This window comes from Macaca fascicularis, chromosome 7, assembly GCF_037993035.2.
Source record: "Macaca fascicularis isolate 582-1 chromosome 7, T2T-MFA8v1.1".
Taxonomy (NCBI): Eukaryota; Metazoa; Chordata; class Mammalia; order Primates; family Cercopithecidae; genus Macaca; species Macaca fascicularis.
In genome coordinates, this window is record NC_088381.1 from 149,835,154 (window position 1) to 149,855,706 (window position 20,553).

The 20,553-nt window shown below is 39.6% G+C and overlaps 1 long non-coding RNA gene across 1 annotated transcript; it reads left to right on the plus strand.

The window, feature by feature from the left end:
* The first annotated feature begins 1,534 nt into the window (after nucleotides 1-1,534).
* LOC135971674 (uncharacterized) lies at nucleotides 1,535-17,151 on the plus strand. Its single transcript, XR_010587927.1, has 2 exons — nucleotides 1,535-1,687; nucleotides 16,911-17,151. It is a non-coding gene; the product is annotated as an uncharacterized lncRNA (long non-coding RNA).
* Nucleotides 17,152-20,553: the final 3,402 nt, after the last annotated feature.

The window sequence follows — 20,553 nt, forward strand, 5'->3', positions numbered from 1 at the left end:
AAGGAAGGAATGAAGGGTTTTACTAAAAATGAAAGTATGCTCCACAGTGTGGGAGTGGGCCTGAGTACTCAAAGGCCCTGCTGCAGAATTTTTTTGGAGTTTAAATACCCCCTAGAGGATTCCATTGGTTACTTGGGGTATGCCTTATATAATTGGAGAGGATGAAGTAAAGTTACAAAGTTACTCATGGCATATGCCCTATACAGAGAATATTTCCTGTTATAGTTGAAATGTGAATTGGCGTATGTTCCCTGCCTCCAGACCCTATTTTTCTGCCTCATCTCCCCACTGAGAGATGTGATCCCCGTAAATCTTTATGGGAGGCAGAGGGACCAATAGTCTTTTTTCTGTAACCACTTTATGCTGGCTTAGAGTGTAGACCCTGCCTGTTGGGGATTATGGAACTCTCACCTTGCTCTATCTAGTGGAGGCAGGGTAGCTTCCTGATGGCCAGGGGTGGTATCTTCACCTGGAGGTGGCTGAAACCTTTGTTGCATGATCATCTGAAACTTGATAGTTTTTAGGTGAGAGGAAATGAATTTGGTTAAAAGATTTAATGGGGACTTCAGGCGGTGGATACCTATGCTGTTAGAAATGTTTGTTACAGAGATTTGCAGGAGAAAAAATGTGATTTGTTCTAGAATCTATGTGTTTCTTAGCACAAGCAACTCCATTTTGGTTTGGTTTGATTTGGTTTGTTGGGGCTTAGTGCATGAGCTTAGTCAAAAATTATGGCCTCTCTGAATTTTGTTTAAAAAATTCTCCTTTTTCGGTCGGGTTTTTTCAGGTAAGAGTGGGACTAAAACTTAGGGTCCTAGTGTTACTCTCAGTTATCGTCATTTTGGGTTTCCGGTCTGAGCACGTCATTTGCAGGTTCTGGTGTCCTTATGGTTGCACATTTCTTTCAGCTCCTGTTATTCCAGTTGAAGAGAGACCATCTGACGTTTTAGAGATGGCTGCAGGCAAGCATTTAAAACCTTTGAGAAAATTCAGCACACCAGAGAGATCACTGTTATGACTATTGGGAAGATAATACCGAGAGTTTAGAGTATGCTCCTTACCCAAGGTCCTCCTAAACCAAACCTCCTAAAATCAAATAGGTCAAAGAATGAGCTAGATAAAGAGTTTGCTCACTTTACTAAGCAGTCTCTTTGTTAATCTCCTACCAATGAATTTCTATAATCTTCATTTGATGTATTTCTCCATAGGCCACAAGTGCCAGCAGCTACACAGATATTTCTCTGTTTAGCCAATTCTATCATAACTTTCACAAGAGAATTTAAAGTCTACTGTATAACTGTAGCCTTTACAGTAGAATTTGCTATAGAACCTATCATGAGGGATACATTTCTAGTCATTGCTTCTTTTATTTTAAACCATGGAAATAGGACCTAACAAATGATGTCCCTTTAGAATAGTGAAGACCTTCTAGCAATGTTTTCTTTAACCCATGATGTGGGTTAAGAGGGGTGAACCAATGTTTTGTTTTTTGACTGATTATGAGGCCACATATATACTATTAAAGTTTCTTTTTTATTTATTTATTTTATTTATTAATTTTTTTATTATACTTTTTCTAGGGTACATGTGCACAACGTGCAGGTTTGTTACATATGTATACTTGTGCCATGTTGGTGTGCTGCACCCATCAACTCGTCAACACCCATCAACTTGTCATTTACATCAGGTATAACTCCCAATGCCATCCCTCCCACCTCCCCCCTCCCCATAATAGGTCCCGGTGTGTGATGTTCCCCTTCCAGAGTCCAAGTATTCTCATTGTTCAATTCCCACCTACGAGTGAGAACATGTGGTGTTTGGTTTTCTGTTCTTGCGATAATTTGCTGAGAATGATGGTTTCCAGCTGCATCCATGTCCCTACAAAGGACACAAACTCATCCTTTTTTATGGCTGCACAGTATTCCATGGTGTATATGTGCCACATTTTCTTAATCCAGTCTGTCACTGATGGACATTTGGCATTGGGCCTTCATCTTTTATCTATCAAAGTATAAGGTTATCCATGTATAAAGCTGGCTGCAAACCCCTTCACAAATAAAAGTACACTCCATTAGTGTACATAACAGGTCCCCTTTCCACATCTATTATTGGTAGGGGCATAAGCAAGAGAAAAATATTCAAAGATAAGAGTTTCATGACAGTATAAGTCTTAACCTGTGAACTTGGAGAAAGCTGTTCACATCAAGGATGCTATCCTTTTCTTGGGAGACATTTTCCTGCTTAACTTTATCTCAAGGGTTCCAATGGGAGCACAGTTCTGAAAGTGTGGAGGGACCAAAGAGGGGGTGAGATTATGAACCCAAAGTTCAAGGTCTTGAAGTTTTGTTGTAGTGTGGATGGCAAGGACAGTCTTTTCCTGATGTTTCCAGAAGATTCAAACCATAATAAGCTTTCTTTACCTGGTGAAAATACACTGTAGCATAATAATCTACTGTTATAACATCCATCTTTTTCCATGGGATAGCTTTTATACAACCAGAAAACACGCATTGAAAATAACAATAGAATGAAATCCCTTTATAAAATATTTAATTGGCCCATCAGGTGACCAAATGTACCTGAAGCTTTAATTGTTTTCCCAGGAATATGGGATCAAGAATTGGATATAAACCATTTTAAACAATTTGTACATCACTATACCAATGTATTCAATTTGGATAATTTTATCTTTTCCATGATGAGTCATGGAACGCAGAACTCTTAATAATAAAAGCTTTAAGGACTCAGGAAGAACAAGGTGGCCATCCTGGTTCTCCATGAATCCATGCTTAATCAACATTAGACTTATATCCTCTTGGATACTAGTTGTTTTTCCAAATTAGGTGCATAGCACTGACAAGAAAATTTGGTTATTTTTATGGTTTACAATAACTTAACATAATAACCATAATTATAACTAATAACATATACTTAGACATTAGAATTTTAGAAATCCCATATAATCTTGGAACATATATTAGTATTACTCACAAAAATATAACCTACAGAAAATTGAGCATCATTTTGGCAATCCAATCTGCCTAAGCTGGTTAAATAATCCTGTTTACCTCTCTTTTCTAGACACTTCAGGGGCCCTCTGAAGTGTTTGAAAAGTCAGGTGCCAGTGAGAGTAATTTTGAAACTGAAGTTTGATTTTGGAATTCCAGATTACCATAGTTATTTATTTTGCCAAAATGATGACTTAGAAGTTTTAAAGAAGCAAAAACCTTTTATAACCCCTTTGAATGTAGTCACCATGTTCACATGGAGAACCTCTTCTACAAAATTAATTTCCACTATTTTTCCACCACTTCTTCAAGCCTTTAGGTTTCCCCACCTAACTTAAAACAATCCTTTAACCCTAGGCAAAAGTTTACATTTCCATACCTTCTTATAACCTTTTACTAAAAAAACACATTTTACTGTTCTTACACACTTTGCATGTAAATCTGTTTCCAGTAGTCTTAATTGCATGTTACAATGGTGACTCTTAGCAATTTTAACTTTAATGTAAAACCTGGTAAATTACGTTCTGATAAGGTTTGACTGTGTCCAGCATAGCTAGGATGTGGCCAACTCCACATGTCCTCAGGGCATACCTGGAAAAGCAGGCAAGTTAAACAATTTTCAAAAGCCAAAGAAGTAGCTTATGACCTTAAAGCATTGAGCAAACCTAATATTTGAACATAATTTAGACCACATATTTACTTTTTGAAGACAACTGTGTTTCACCAATAATCTTTAAAACCATCTTTATTTCCCAAAGATTACTCAAGTCACACAAACTAAATAAAAGGCATTACATTTTTTACTTCTCAGACAAAATATATGATTTAAGATCTTATTATCATTAAACCAATTAATTTAAAACTTTACAGAGGAGCTATATAGTGACTTTTACTTTATATTTAACCAGTTGACAAGAAGAGAGATAGGCCAGAGACTGACTGGTAAGAAATTCTTAACCTTTTGCTGGCATGCCAGATTTCTGGATTCTCTCTTCCTTAGTGCCCTGGCGACCCTGCTTGACTGTATGCAAACAAACACATTGCCATGAATTAAGAATATTCACATATACTTCACAAATTTTGGAGAAATTAGGCAGAGAGAGAAATATTACTCAAATTCTATTTGTCTTCTTGTCTTCTTTTACTTTAATCAAGACTAAGAGCTTTTACTATGAAAATGTTAATTAGCCAAATGTTTCCAATTCTTTATTAGGTTTTTTTTTTTTTTTTTGAGACGGAGTTTCGCTCTGTCCCCGGGCTGGAGTGCAGTGGCCGGATCTCAGCTCACTGCAAGCTCCGCCTCCCGAGTTTACGCCATTCTCCTGCCTCAGCCTCCCGAGTAGCTGGGACTACAGGCCCCTGCCACCTCGCCAGGCTAGTTTTTTTTTGTATTTTTTAGTAGAGACGGGGTTGCACCGTGTTGGATGGTCTCGATCTCCTGACCTCGTGATCCACCCATCTCGGCCTCCCAAAGTGCTGGGATTACAGGCTTGAGCCACCGTGCCCAGTCATCTTTATTAGATTTTAAAGAATATTTTATTATTTAAACTTTTCCCACATATTTCTCCCCTACTTGATGGTACCTTACTACATTGTTTTATAAATAACCTTTTAAAATCTGAAATTTGAACTAACTTTTACATAACTTCTAAATTAGACAAAGTTATTCGTTTTTTTTCTAATAATATAACCCTTTCTGGCATATTTTGTATACAGAATTATGTGTTAACTAAAATTTTTATCTTTAGTAAGCTAAAACTTCAGTGAAACCCTAAAAAGCAAGAAATCCTGAGCTATTAGATGTGGGCATTTATAGATAAGAACAATTCTATAATTTTAGAAACATATTTCCCCATATTACAACCCTTCTTAATTGCAAATGACCAAGATATTACATGAGCATTAAAAATAACTTTAAAATTTTAATTTACACAAAAAGTCTACCTAAAACATTTATCTCATTCACTGTACTTAATTTTTACTTTTCACACGGGAGTCATTAATCAACATATGTAAAATGAACATTGGTTTGGTCCAGAAAAGTGGGACAATTCGAGGCAGTGAGGGCGCTTGGGGTCTTTCAGATCACAGGTAGGAGACAAACTGTTGCATTCTTCTGAGTTTCTGATTAGCCTTTCCAAAGGAAGCAATCAGATATGCATTTATCTCAGTAAGACTTTGAATAGAATGGGAAGCAGACTCCCCCTAAGCAGCTCCCAGCCTGAATTAACACTGTCATTTTAAAATATCTAGCAAAGACAAACATAAAATTCAGACAAAATGTATGCTGACAATTCTGAAGCCATTTCTATTTTAATTTCACCAGTAATTTTAAAGCTAGCTTGTTTAGTAAAGTTATACTTAGGTTACGTGAACTTGAAAATTGCTTAGACTTACTAATTTATGAGCTTTTTTTTACTTATAAGCCAGTTTGGTAGACACAATGTATAACAATAAGTGTACATACAAATAAACACATCTAGACATGTATACACATACATAAATGAAGACCCAATAACTTGGAACCTTAGCCATGAGATAGCCATATAAGCTTGCTAGTTTTATTTTGCCCCAGTGGATAATCCAAGTATTGGAAATAAATACTCAGTGCCGCCAAGTGAAAATAGCACTCAGGCAAAAGTTTTCTCAGCAAGGCAATTCACTTCTATAGAAGGATGAGTCTCATGGATGGAGCAATGGCGAGAGCACACTGGACAAGGGAGGGGTAGGGGGTTTTTATTCCTGACACAGCTAGTCTCTACTGCTGTGTCTTTCCCCTATTGGCTAGGGTTGGACCACACGGCCTAAGCTAGTTCCAACTGGCTATTATAAAGAGAGCAGGGGTATGAGCTGGAGTGGCGGGGTGAGTAGTTTCGGCAGGAAGGACAGTTACAGAGCAGGTGAATAAGGATGACTAAGGATATAACAGTTGACAGAGGCTAGGAGGAGGTTGTAGACTGAAACTAGGGGCAAGGAGACATAAAGAACAAGGAAGTTAAACTTTAAAGTGGAGAACAAAGAACAGGGAAGCTGAACATACTGACATATTGGTTCTTTGAAGAGGAACTCAGAACTCATTGTATTTAACAATTGTCCCCCTCTTGTATTTTAAAGGAAGTTAACAGGCTAAAACTTTTGAATAGGAATGTACTGTATCCTACACAAGGAAGGCTGTGAACCAAAATTTTGGGTAAAGCAGTCTCCATGGCTTTGATTTTCAGAGGCTAACCTTCCCCAGACTCCAAAGAGCACTGGGGCCAAACAGTACCAAAGGAAGGTATCACACGTTAACCAGGCCCCCTGCTTACAACAGCAGCACAAAAGCCTGGATACCTGCAACGCCACTCCACTTTCCCATTAGACAGTAAACTTCAGATTCTAAACAATTCTAGGGCCAAGCCAGCATTGCAACTGCGAGAGAAGATTCTAACGAGGGTTTAATACGAGACCTCAGAATCTCTGCCAAGGGCAGCCCTTTGGAGAGTTTAAGGTTCACAGAACCCCTGGAGCATCCTCCTGTGGGGTCCAACCTTAGAGTTCCAGATGTCTCTGGCCTTAAGTGCACACTCCACATGCAGGTTTCTCCTCCAAAACATACTATGAGATTTATAAGAGTAGCCATGTAACAAGAACTGGATGCCGGGTGGGCCTTTTTGTTCCTTAGCCAGTCGAGTAGAATAAGGGAAGAATTTAGCATAAGAAAAGAAGTTTTAAGTCCCCTGAAACCTGTGAGAATTTGCTCCCAGCTGTGAGCTCCACTGCCACAGGGATTAGGGACCTTGCCTAGAAAAGATAAAAAGTCCTTCCCCTTCCAGCCAGGGTAATTATTCCTATTCATTCATAGACCTTCAGGCAGTACTGGGAAGTGACCCCACCCAGTTGCCCTTAATTTCCAAGGAACAACTGGGAAACAGCTGCTCAAAGACTGAAAAAGAAAGAGAGGAAAATAAAATGAGAAAAGACCCAGATTCCTGAAGTGAACTGGTGGTGGTGGTCAGGCTTCTCCACATGGAAACCCCTTAGTTTCACTGGCCATGGCCAGAAACCTGCAGTTGCTTCCATATTTAGGTGCTGCCCCAAAGGGTTTGGAAAGGAAAAGTAGAGAGAGAGAGAGAAAGAAAGAGAGATAGATAGATAGATAGAGAGAGCCAGAGAGAGAGAGAACAGCCTTGTGTGGAGCAGAAAGGAAAGGGAGAAAAATGAATTCCAAACTTTGGGCTTACCTTTTTCTCCTGGCTGGCTCGCCAAAATATGTTAACGGTGGAGGATGTCTAGGTTCTTGGCATCTTGAACAAAGAATTGAACAAAATGCACAAACAAAGCAAGGAAGGAATGAAGAGGTTTATTGAAAATGAAAGTACACTCCACAGTGTGGGAGCGGGCCTGAGCATAGGGGCTCAAAGGCCCTGTTACGGAATTTTTTGGAGTTTAAATACCCCATAGAGGATTCCATTGGTTACTTGGGGGTACTCCCTATGTAAATGGAGAGGATGCAGTAAAGTTACAAAGTCATTTACTGGCATATGCCCTAATGGAGAAGATATTTGCTGTTACAGCTGAAGTGTGAATTGGCCTTATGTTCCCTGCCTCCAGACCCTATTTTCCTGCCTCAAGGTGAACTCAGAGTAAGAACTCACCTATCATCCTGAAGAGAGCACTAAGCCATTCCTGAGGGATCCACTCCCATGACGCAGACACCTCCAACTATGTCCCACCTCCAATATTGGAGGTCACACTTCAACCTGAAATTCAGATAGACAAACATCCAAGTGAAGTTTGGTCATGGGTAAGTTGTGTGACCCTGAGCAAGATACTCTCTTGGTGCTTCAAAGTGCTCATCTCTAAAGTGGGGGCAATCATTTCTCTTTTAGAGGAAGGTTTTAAGAGTAAAATTAAGTGTGACAAAAGGAGATGCCCAGCATGGCACTCTAAATAACTAGACACTGTACTTGCCTAATGATTCTCCAGAATCTTTCAAATCTTCACTTCCCTGTTTAGACACTGGTTACTTGGGGAAACATATGCAGGAAAAATTGGAATTCACTTCACCAATTCTTCAAAGATGATAGCCGCATTTTTAGAAAATTGTGGCAATTAGAGCCCTACAACATCATCTCACTCGATCTTCACAGCACTGTAACGTGGACAGGGAATTCCACAAAGGGAGATCCAACAGAGGGGACAGGAGTTGGCTTCTTGAGGGACAGTGGGGTTATCAAGAGAGACACAGGCCTTGCTCACCTTAGCCCCAAGGGGATTTGGCTAACAGCTTGTCTTATTTACTCTGTGAATGCTACGTATCTAAGAACTACACTATCATCAAAGCAACACAAGGGCTGGGGTTTTAGCTTTTCATATGCTGAAGAGCTCCAAAGACTGGGACACAAAGGATAATTGTTTTGGTAGATACATATTTTATTCCATAGACAGCCTTTTAAAACTCCTGTGAGGCTGGGCACAGTGACTTACGCCTGTAAATCTCAGCACTTTGGGAGGCTAAGGCAGGCAGATCACCTGAGGTTGGGAGTTCAAGACCAGCCTGACCAACATGGAGAAACCCCATCTCTACTAAAATTGCAAAATTAGCCAGGTGTGGTGGTGCATGCCTGTAATCCCAGCTACTCAGGAGGCTGAGGCAGGAGAATTGCTTGAATCCAGGAGGCAGAGGTTGTGGTGAGCCAAGATCGCGCCATTGCACTCTATCCCGGGTGACAAGAGTGAAACTCCTTCTCAAAAAAATCAAAACAAAACAAAACAAAACAAAACAAAAACTCCTGTGATTATGTGAAGTTTTACTTGGAAGGCATTGCACAACTTCAAAAAATACATTGTATAGCTTAGATAGACCATATTAGGAAAATGGCTCCCAGAAAAACAGCATGTATATAACTGTGCTCATATCATTCCCTTTGGGCTGGGGGTGTTGAATGGGAGTGAAGGGGGAAGTACACATATGAATAGGTGTTTTCACTGGTGTGAAGACCAGAAGGCAATTTGACAAAACAAAGAGAGCAGCATATACACGCTAGGATGTGACTTCAGGCCTGGCATTGTCCTTGGAGATTTTCTTGTTTTGCCACACTGTTTAGTCCATTTTCTTCCCAGGGCACACCTTGACAAGCCATTCGTTCATAGAAAACATCTCCAGAGCTAACCTTCAACATTTACAATGGAGATCCATTCTCTAGAGGAAATACATGCAGAATATTGGTATGCTCATTAAAGAGCAAATGTTCCATTCTGAGAGGGCAAGAATCAGTTTCTCCTTTTGCTCTCGGCACACAAACTCATCGCCATCCGCTACCCCCATGCTGCCTGTTGCTTCTAGGGGGTCATGCAGAGTTATTTACTTTATTACATTATTTACATTTTCAGATTATTCCTGGGATTAATTGTTGTGGAAGCCTAGATTTAATTAGTGTAAACTTCACTAACAGCTTAATATAAATTGAATTACAAGCCATTTCTCTTTGAGAAATATTAGGATTTATTAGCAGTCCCCCCCAAAACTAATTAGTTTGAACGAATACATTTCAGCATTAATGGATTAGAGAAGCTTTGTTTGCTATTGTTTGTAATTATATTAGCATATTCCATCCCTCTCCTCTCCCCTCTGTGTGTCTCCTTTGGTGATTAACCTGGGTGGGAGAAGCCTTGTCTGTTCGCCCAAGGCCTTTGGAAACCAATAATGGTCACCGAGAGAGAAACTGGCTCCACTGAGATAAAATAGAGGAGAGAGAGAAAAAGCCCTAGTATAAGAAAATGGTCAGATCACAGTTCATGATTTAAATTAAAAAAAAAAAAAAAAAAGCTGAAGCCAAAAGATGTGTGAAATGAGCATTTTAAATCCAAGAAGTATGAAATGACTCTCTCATAAATCTCTAAATGGGTAAAAGAAACTGTAGTTAAGCATTCCTGCTTGTGGACCAGGAAAAAGACAGTGCATGCTTCGTGCTGTTGCCAAATTAATCTTCCAAAAGAAGAGCTTGATTATGTAATTCTCCTGCTCAGGAACAAACAGTTAAGGGAATGGGCCTTGGAGTCAAACAAGTTTGAGTCTATATTCTTCTATTTGTCCGTTTGACCTTGGGCAACTCACTAACCTCTTGTTACTTTGGTTCCTTCATGTATAAAAAAAATGATAGAACCTACCTCACAGGGTTATTATGAAGATTACATAGGCTGGGCACAGTGGCTTATGCCTGAAATCCCAGCACTTTGGGAGGCCGAGGCAGGCAGATCACCCAAGGTCAGGAGTTCAAGACCAGCCCGGTCAGTGTGGTAAAACCCTGCCTCTACTAAAAATTGAAAAATTAGCCAGGCATGGCGGCAGGTGCCTGTAATCCCAGCTACTTGGGAAGCTGAGGCAGGAGAATCGGTTGGACTCAGGAGGCGGAGGCTGCAGTGAGTTGAGACAGTACCACTGCATTCCAGCCTGGGCAACAGAGCCAGACTCCGTCTCAAAAAAAAAAAAAAAAAAAAAAAAAAAGATTATGTGAAATGATGTAGCACATTAGGCACAGAGATATATGATAAACTCAGTTTGTTGTTGGTAATAGATAAGGTCCAGTTCCCTTGGCATAGTATTTGAGGTCTTTCATCATCTCTCTTCCACCTATCTTTAAGTATAATGCCTTGTCGGTCCATTCTAGGATGCTTACCCTCAAATTAAACTAGTGCCTTGTGTTACAATTTGCTGTGTCTTACTTCTTCTGTTATATGGTAGATGCTGTGTGAGTTGGAGACTAGGTCTTTCTCAGCTTCTGAAACCCCAATGGCCAGGAGAGTCCTTAGAAAATGCAGATGTATCACTACTTACAAAAAGATTAGGTTTGCAAAGTCTGTAAATTTACATCTATATGTTTGTAAATCCACAGTGTTTTAGGAAGGGTTTAAGTTTGCAAGCAGTCCTTGAGTTTTCCTGTATTTAAAATGAAAGAGTTAGATGATATGGTTAATCAGTAGGGTTCTCTCCAACTTAAAAATGTGATTTTACTTAATTTGTTTTAACTTCATTGTTGTCATGTTTTCATGATACCAAATATCACCAACAAGAAGCTTAAAAGATTAGAGAAAAACGTGATATTTCTGAATACCCAAATGTTTCACATTAGATGGATAATGTATCTTTTTTTTTTTCCAACATATTTTTCTGATTTCAGTAGGATGCCTGAAACGATTCTTTATTGTGAATTTGGTAGGAGAAATCCAGCCAAAGTGAAGCAGATGGTTGGAAGATTTAGAAGATGTAGGTAATTTTTTTTTTTGAGGTGGAGTTTCGCTCTTGTTGCCCAGGGTGGAGTGCAGTGGTGCAATCTCAGCTCATTATAGCCTCTGACCCCCAGGTTCAAGCTATTCTCCTGCCTCAGTCTCCCGAGTAGCTGGGATTACAGGCATGCGCTATCATACCTGGCTAATTTTTGTATTTTTAGTAGAGACAGGATTTCCTTATGTTGGCTAGGCTGGTCTCAAACTCCTGACCTCAGGTGATCCACCTGCCTCGGCCTCCCAAAGTGCAGGGATTACAGGCATGAGGCACTGCGCCTGGCCAGATATAGGTAATTCTTACAGATTTTTTTTTTCCTGTTTCTTGCCTTCTTGACTATAACCTACAAGAAAATCATAAAGGCCAAGATTTCCAGTCATTATCAATTTTCCTTGACTTTAATTAACAAAGCTAACCTTTATTTGTGGAAAAACTTCACAGAGAATGTTGATATCAGGATGACACTCCCTCTTAAATAGGAGATGGGTCGTTGGTCACACAGGTAATCGCTCCGCAAAGTTGCAGAAGGTATGAGTTTCCCAATCTGCAACTGATCTCATCTTTAGCGGTGTGCTGATGAATCAGGTGAGACGAGTGTTTCCTGCAAACTGGAGTAAATACCTAATGTTTAGTAAATTACTTAAATTACTAAATGGAACACTGACCTCCTTGAAGAATTAAATTCACCTCATGTGTAAATGAGTGAGCAATATTTTTTTTTTCAGTATAGGTAATTGACTCCAGAGCAATCTCAGCCAGTATATGGTAATACAGGTCAAATCCTATTGAGGGAAATGAATTTGCATTTTAAAAGTCTTTCCAATTTCTCAGCCAGTGGTTTGATTCTTTCACACAATATCTGAATGCATAAAACCAGTAAACAAGTGCTTTGGTCAGTTGCTTGCAGGTGGATGAAATGATGTTTGACAGCTATCAAAATTAGTCCCAATATAATTATGGTATTCTTATGGTAAGAGTACTGAATGATTTATTTCAGACAACCTTTTTTTGTGTGGGTCCATTCAATCTTTAATATGGAGTTAAGAAAAGTGAGAAGGCCAACTAACACAAAATGAGAATTATATAATACATTTAAAGAAATTGAAAGAGGCTGTTTTAGTTCCTTCACATTTTGTGGGTTGGTGTATTTGAAATAGTAACTAATGTCTCTTTCGCTGACATCTCCTGTCAACCAACCCCTCCCACAATTTAAGATTCAGTCAGAAGATATAATAATAAAAGTAGTACCTATTTTTGGCCGGGCGCGGTGGCTCAAGCCTGTAATCCCAGCACTTTGGGAGGCCGAGGCGGGCGGATCACAAGGTCAGGAGATCGAGACCACAGTGAAACCCCGTCTCTACTAAAAATACAAAAAAAAAATTAGCCGGGCGCGGTGGCGGGCGCCTGTAGTCCCAGCTACTCAGGAGGCTGAGGCAGGAGAATGGCGGGAACCCGGGAGGCGGAGCTTGCAGTGAGCCGAGATCGCGCCACTGCACTCCAACCTGGGCGACAGAGCGAGACTCCGTCTCAAAAAAAAAAAAAAAAAAAAAAAAAAAAGTAGTACCTATTTTTAGTTCTTATTATATGCCAGGTTCTATGCTAAGTACTTTATATGTATTAACCCATGTACTCATAACAAAAGGCTCAATCTGAGGCAAATACAAATATCACCTTTATTTCATAGATGTGGTAACCTAGGCACAGAGATGTTAAGCCTCTTGTCCTGAGTCACACAGCTTATAAGACCGAAGAAGTCTGACTCTAGAAGCTAAGCTTGCACTATGTTTCTCAATCTTGAGCTTGCATTAGAATCCCCTGGGGGGCTCCTTAAATCACAGATTTCTGAGTGTCACTCCCAGAGCTTTGGAGTCAGTAGGTCTGAGGTGAGGACTAAAATTGTGCATTCTAACAAGTTCCCCGATAATGCTGATGCTGTTGTGCTGGGAGCGCTACTTGAAGGTGACTGCACTATGCCTCGGTGTACCCAATACCCATGACCCAGAAAAGGGTTGTTATGGCAGAAAAAGTCAAGGCTTTTGCATTTTGAAAATTCAGGCAGGGTGCGGTGGCTCACACCTGTAATCCCAGCACTTTGGGAGGCTGAGGCAGACAAAACACTTGAAGTCAGGAGTTCAAAACCAGCCTGGCCAACATGGTGAAATCCCGTCTCTACTAAAAATTAAAAAATTAGCTGGGCATAATGGCAGGTGCCTGTAATCCCACCTATTAGGGAGGCTGAGGCAGGAAAATCACTTAAAGCCAGGAGGTGGTGGTTGCCGTGAACAGAGATTGTGCCACTGCACTCCAGTCTGGGAGACAGAGTGAGACTCTGTCTCAAAAAAAAAAAAAATAAAAAAAAAATAAAGAAAAAACGAAAAAGAAAATTCAAACCATGAAACCACTGAGGATATAGAGATATGTAACCACTCGTATCTGGCACTTTTGGATCCTGAGACTAGAAAAGTTTCCCAGAACAGAGGGAATGAAGGAAAGTGTAGATACTGGTGGGTTTCTGAAGAAGGGACTTGGAACCTGTCTTCTCATGGGAGGATGAGAGGATATGGTGAAAAAAACAGAAGTCTTATATAGGGTTGGTAGAACTGAGCAGAGAAAGCCTGTGTCCTCTGCTAGACAGAGGCCTTGGAAGCTGTGAGGCCTTGGAGTTCCCATTGCTTGGCATGCTGGAGAAGCAGCTATATGAAATGCCTCAGTAGACAGGTGTGGCCTATCAGTACAGAGTTCCTGGAATCTCCACAAGGGGCGGAAGCAGGAAAATTGTCTCCGCGAGTGTTTAGGAAGACTTCGATGTGGTTGCTAGAGGGCAGCGGATTTGATGAGACTGTGGAGTTGAGATTAGGCTCACCAGCACTGATCTGCACTTGGTCGATAACAAAAACTGTAGGGGGATGAGGATGTCTCATAGATGCAGTGTGGAGAGACAACTACAGGAAGGACTAGAAGCACACCCTCTGCCACCTCTTCCACCTCATAGGAACCATATAACCCCCGCCTCCTGCAAAAACAAATAAACAACAAACAAACAAATAAAGAAACAAACAGAAAACCTCAGAGCCATCGCTGGGAAAAGGAGATGGGTGGGTTATTGTCAGCATTTTGAGATAAATAAATTCAATAAAATCAATTTAGTTCTATAAAGAAAGCTACATTCTTGTGTACGAGTTTATCAGATGAAATCTATACCTACTACAAATTGGTTGCAATGTGGAAATTTAAAGAATTCTAGTGCAGGGGACATATATGCCATAGACTGATTAAGAGACTCAGGGGGCAGATTTAAAGCCAATTCATTGTGAATCAATAGAGGTGACCCTGTGGAAGAATGGGCGTCCAGAGAAGTCAGGGTAGAATTTAGAAATATCACTCCTGGACCATAAAGAAATGTAGCTTGAAAAAGAACAACTGCATGCCTTAAATTTACAAGGCAGATATAAAATACATGTCTGAAAGGAGACAGAAGGAGCAAAAGTAGCCTTGTAACAGTTTATTGACACAATTCATCTAGGACACAGTCTTTCTTTCCTTGGGAAGCAAAAGGTGCTTCCAGTGCTATTAGAGCAGACCAACAAGGTAGTGAGAGGCTGTTATCCAGTTAAAATAGCATCCATCTTGACCTTCAGTAAAGCAGTGAATTGGAGTCTATGTGGAAAGCCTATAATTTGAAAAGAACACTAGACCCCGAATCTATCAAGTTCTGGAGGGTTAGACATTGGCATCCCTGAGCTACAGTTTTCTTGCCTATAAAATGAAAAGAATACTCCCCCGATACAGTATTAACTTTTATATGACTCCAAACACATCACACTTGACATGTAGTTGCTACCCTATTGCTTCTGTTTTTTTGCAAATATCGAGACTATTGTAGTCTTCCCTTATCCATGGAGGATTCATTCCAAGACCCCCAGTGGATGCCTGAAACCACAGGTAGAATCAAACTCTGTATACATGTTTTTCCTATATACATACCCTTGATAAGTTTTAATAAATAGGCACAATAGGAGATTGATAATAACTAATAAGGAAATGTAATAATTACAACCATATATTATAATAAAAGTTATATGAATGTGGTCTCTCTCTGTCTCAAAATATCTTACTGTTCTGTATCCACCTATTTTTGGACCACAGTTGATCACGAGAAACTAAAGCCATGGAAAATGCAATTTTATAAGAAGAAACTACTGTAATATGTTTAGCATGTAAAAGGTCAAGTTATCATGCTTGGAAGCAACAAAAAATTTTATATGGCAAAAAGTGATATTTGACACTAAAGCTTTCTGTTAAATAAAAATTATTTGCTTCAAAACATCATGATTTCTAATTTTGCTTATCATATATATATGTGAATGAAGAATTTTTATTACTATAGATATTTTGCAGTGTTTTTATAGAAGGTAGATTTATCGCAGTGTCTGAGTCCATTATTTGTCTCTTTCTAAGTAACAGAACCTGATTTGTTAAGAGTAGAAACATACCCAGACAAAAGACTACATTTCCCAGTCTCCTTTGCAGATAGGTGTGTCCATATGACTAGGTTCTGGCCAATGAGAAGTGAGTAGATGAGTTATATGGTACCTCTGGAATGTCCATTTAAAAAAGGAGAATGTAATAGTTTTAGCTAATTATGCAGTTTAGAGGGAGCACAGATAACATGACTTTCCTCACATTTGACACCAATTTTAAATTTGGAGGTTCCCAAATCATCCTCAGGTTTAATAATTCACTATAAGCAGTCACAGAACTCATGGAGTAAAGTAGCTCTAGTTCCAGGTATGGTTTATTACAGGAAAAGGATACAGATTAAAATTATTCAGTGTAAAAAATGTGTAAGACAGGGTTCAGGACAGGTCCAAATACAGAACTTCTAATTGCTCTCTCCCCGTAAAGTTATGGACAGTGTTTCCTCCTTCTGGCTATGATGTGTGACAATACACTTGAAGTATTGCCATCCAGAGAAGCTCACTCAAGCCCCGGCATCCAGAGTTTGTTTTTTGTTTGTTTGTTTGTTTTGAGACCCAGTCTTGCTCTGTTGCCCAGGCTGGAGTGCAGTGGTGTGATTTTGGCTCATTGCAACCTCTGCCTCCCAGGTTCAAGTGATTCTCCTGCCTCAGCCTCCCGAGTGTCTGGGACTACAGGTGCATGCCACCATGCCTGGCTATTTTTTTGTATTTTTAGTAGAGATGGGGTTTCACCATGTTAGCCAGGATGGTCTCGATCTGCTGACCTTGTGATTCGCCCGCCTCGGCCTCCTAAAGTGCTGGGATTGCAGGCTTGAGCCAGTGCACCCGACTGGCATCCAGAGTTTTTATTTGGGCTCTATCACATATTGCCTGTGTGACTGATCTGTAGTCTCCATCCGCTGGTAGAGGTTGTTGGTTAACAACTCCAGCAATCAGAATGGATATCAGGTGGCCTCCATCATACATCACATTGTTAGACTGTCCAGTGGCCAAAATGCCCAGGCAAACAAACACAGTCCTATCACACAGAAGATTTCAGGGACTAAGAGATTACCTCCCAGTAACTGAGGGCAAAAGCCAGACTGCTCTTTGGATAAGGTTAATTCTTTACTACACAGAAGGTCAGGACTTTCTTCTTCTCTTCATCTTGTTGCCTAGAACTCCAATTTGGTGGCTGAAGCTCCTGTAGTCATCTTTATGAGGGAAAAACCACATCCTGGAGATACTGGAATGGTGTCTGAGAAGAAACCTGGACCTTTGATGACTTTATGTGGCTGAACTCATCCATCAGCATGGACGTTTTAATACAAGTCAAAAAAAAAAAAAAAATCTGTCTTAAGCAAGCGGTTTATTTTGACTATTTTTTCCTCAGAATCATTAAATATAATCCTAACTGAAACTGCGTGTTCTTGACTTTCCAATTTAGAAAGATAGTGCCTACTCCTCTTTAAAAATGTCCTCATTAAAAAAATCTCAATAATTGTCAGGGACACAGGATTTCAATTTTCAACCTCAAAATACACATTTTTGAGATGTATTTTTATTGCATTTGGAAAGACTTCTTTGTGAAGGCAAAAATTCTCCCCATGCTCAGTGTGTGGGTGGCTTCAAGCTTTCATCAGAGTATTCAATGTCCATTTTACTGAGGACACTTATGAGTGCATTAGGCAGGCTTAGTTTTGGGAATTTTTACTTTTCTACCCAGACTAACATTTCCTGTGTTCTGATTCACTATATACTTATATCATGTGGCTCCCCTTCCCTTCTTATTCCTTGTAAGGGGAATCTTTTAGTGACAGGTTGCAATTATTTTCTCTATAGTCACCTTTTGGCGCACTTGTGTACTCTGTCCCCATCCAACTGTGTCTTTCCCCACTACCACTCATAAAACAGAGTTATGATAGCCATAATTCTTTTGTAATCAGTCACTTGCTGCAGTTAACAAATGGTTTATTGGAGTGTTAACCTCCATTAGCTAAGAGGCTAGGTCATTAGCTGCCTCTGATAACCATTTCTCAAGGTTTATGACTTAAATAATCACTTAAATGATGACTTATTCTTCTATCTGTATTAAAACAAAGTTTCATAAGAACTTAGAATTCAGGGATCAAATAAGTAATATTTGTTGAAAATATTTATAGACTTGGGTCCTCATTTTGCTTTAGGGTCCTGGTGTTTGTTTCAGAGCCTCTAAGCAAAGATGAGATACAGATTCTGTTACTACCATGTACCAAGGAAGCATTCTCAGTGACAACATGCTTTTGTTTTCTGTGGATTAGGGTGTGTGGGTAAATAACTGTTTTCTTTTAACCTTCTAAATTCTCGTCCTGGCAATTCTAGTAGTTTTAACTCAATGTTTTGTGACTTATTCCTTGCTAAAAGCAATTGTACTTGACCTGTATTTAGTTTTCTGTTGGTAAGATGAATATTCTCATAGGAGTGAAGACAGCTGTTATTGCTAATCTCTATTTGGCATCTCTAGTGATTCAGGATAAGCCATAAAAAGGACAGTGAAATCACAGGTTTGATCATGCCACACCACTGCTCACAGACCTTACCAGTTTTAAATTGCCTACAGAATGAAGATTTTATACATAGAGAAGGTGGTAGGTTTAGGCTGCTAACTCGTGGAGTACCAGTTTTCCTATTTCTGAGGTGAGTATGATGGTATTAGTACTTTTATTCCTAGTTATTTTGAGAAAATAAAATGAGATAGCACCTGTGAATTTATGAATGAGATTAGAGATAAAAATACCACATCTATTTCCACAGTGCTAATATGCCTAGAAATTAATACTTTAGAAAAGGGAAATGCATATTTTTTCATTACATTTTCACATTAAATTGTTTAGATACTTTTAACTATACAAATCATATACAAATTTGCCATGCGACTACTAAAGCTATTTTCACAATTATTAAGAGTACAGACAGTCTGTTTCTCTTCGTATCCCTGATAATCCTAACATAGTGTAGTATTTCCCAGAGGGTATGTCATTCAAAACTAACACAATGAGATGTTGTATTTGTTTCTTATTACTGTTGGAATAAATTACTACAAATTTAGTGGCTTAAAGCAATATAAATTAATTATCTTACAGTTGTACGAGTCAGAAGTTCCAAATCAATCTTACTGTGCTAAAAAAAAAACCAGAAAACAAAACAAAACAAAACAAAACCCCAAGGTGTCAGAATGGCTGGTTCTTTCAGAGGCACAAGCAGAGAATCTATTTCATGCTTTTTTCAGTTTCGAAAGACTCCCCTCATTCCTTGCCTTGTGGCCTCTTCCTCCATCTTCAAAGCTAGCAGTATAACATGTTCAAATCTTTCTTCCTTTCCTTCATGTTTTTGCCTTTTCTCTACCTCTGACCCCTCAAGGACCCTTGTGATCATATATTTTAGCTACCTAGTTAATTCATGATAATCACTACATGTCAAAATCCTTAATGTAATCACATCTGCAAAGTCCCTTTAGCCAGTAAGGTAATATATTAATAAATTCTGGGAATTAGGATATGGGCATCTTTGGGTGTCATTATTTTGTCTATCAAGATGTTGCTAGGAAATTAGAAGGGAATAAAAGGATTCCATAGTCAGATAAGTCTGGGAAACACTTGGTATAAATAACATGAACATGTGCCTTTTAATGCAGGATTTTTTTGAGACTTTATTATAACAAGCATACATTTTGATTTTTGTTAAAGTGATATAGAGCCTAATATTTCCTAAAATTTTTGGTATGGGACATTTTCTCCCACCCAAAGAGTATTAAATGGATTAGCATTTGTGGTAACATTATGGGAAGTAGAGTGGAAAGGAAATCTGGGAACTTTTGTTACTTTCCATTAACTACAGATGGAACTTAAATACCAGAAATAAAAAATAAAATTTCCAAAAGGACTTCATAGACTTTGACTATGTCTTGTTAATCAAATTTTAATTTATTGTTTATTCATTTTCTTACCAAAGTGCCTTTATCTAAAAAGGATGATTCCTTTCAGTTTTAGCTCTCACATGTAAAGAGCTTAGAAGCTGTCACTCTTGCCGGGCGCGGTGGCTCAAGCCTGTAATCCCAGCACTTTGGGAGGCCGAGACGGGCGGATCACGAGGTCAGGAGATCGAAACCATCCTGGCTAACACGGTGAAACCCCGTCTCTATTAAGAAATACAAAATAAACCTAGCCGGGCGAGGTGGCGGGCGCCTGTAGTCCCAGCTACTCGGGAGGCTGAGGCCGGAGAATGGCGTGAACCCGGGAGGCGGAGCTTGCAGTGAGCTGAGATCCGGCCACTGCACTCCAGCCTGGGCGACAGAGCGAGACTCCGTCTCAAAAAAAAAAAAAAAAAAAAAAAAAAGAAGCTGTCACTCTTGGACTCATTGGAGAACTGAGTCTTTAGATTTACCCTGAATTCTCAAGAGGCAAGAAGATACAGAACGATGCATTCACTGAGTTTGCTTACCTGGAGCGGAAGGCACTGGAGCTGTAAACTCACAGGAACACTTAGATGAGATTTTGACAATTTGCTGTAGGATGAGTGTGGACTTTCTTGAGAGTAGGACTTAGTCTGGTGTATGTTTGTTGGGGTGGGGTTAGGCCATACTTTTCTGGGTTTTTCTTTCTGGAACCCCACCAGGTTTACATAGTAAAGTTCCAAGAAAGAGCCTCTGGTGACCCTGGCAGGGAGAGGGAAAAAGTAATCATTTTGAAATATGCCCTGAGACTTTATGATACAGGCACATTCTGCAGAGGAAAGGACTTTGCCAGAGCACAATTCTGAAATCTTATCCCAGCAGGAGGAAGGA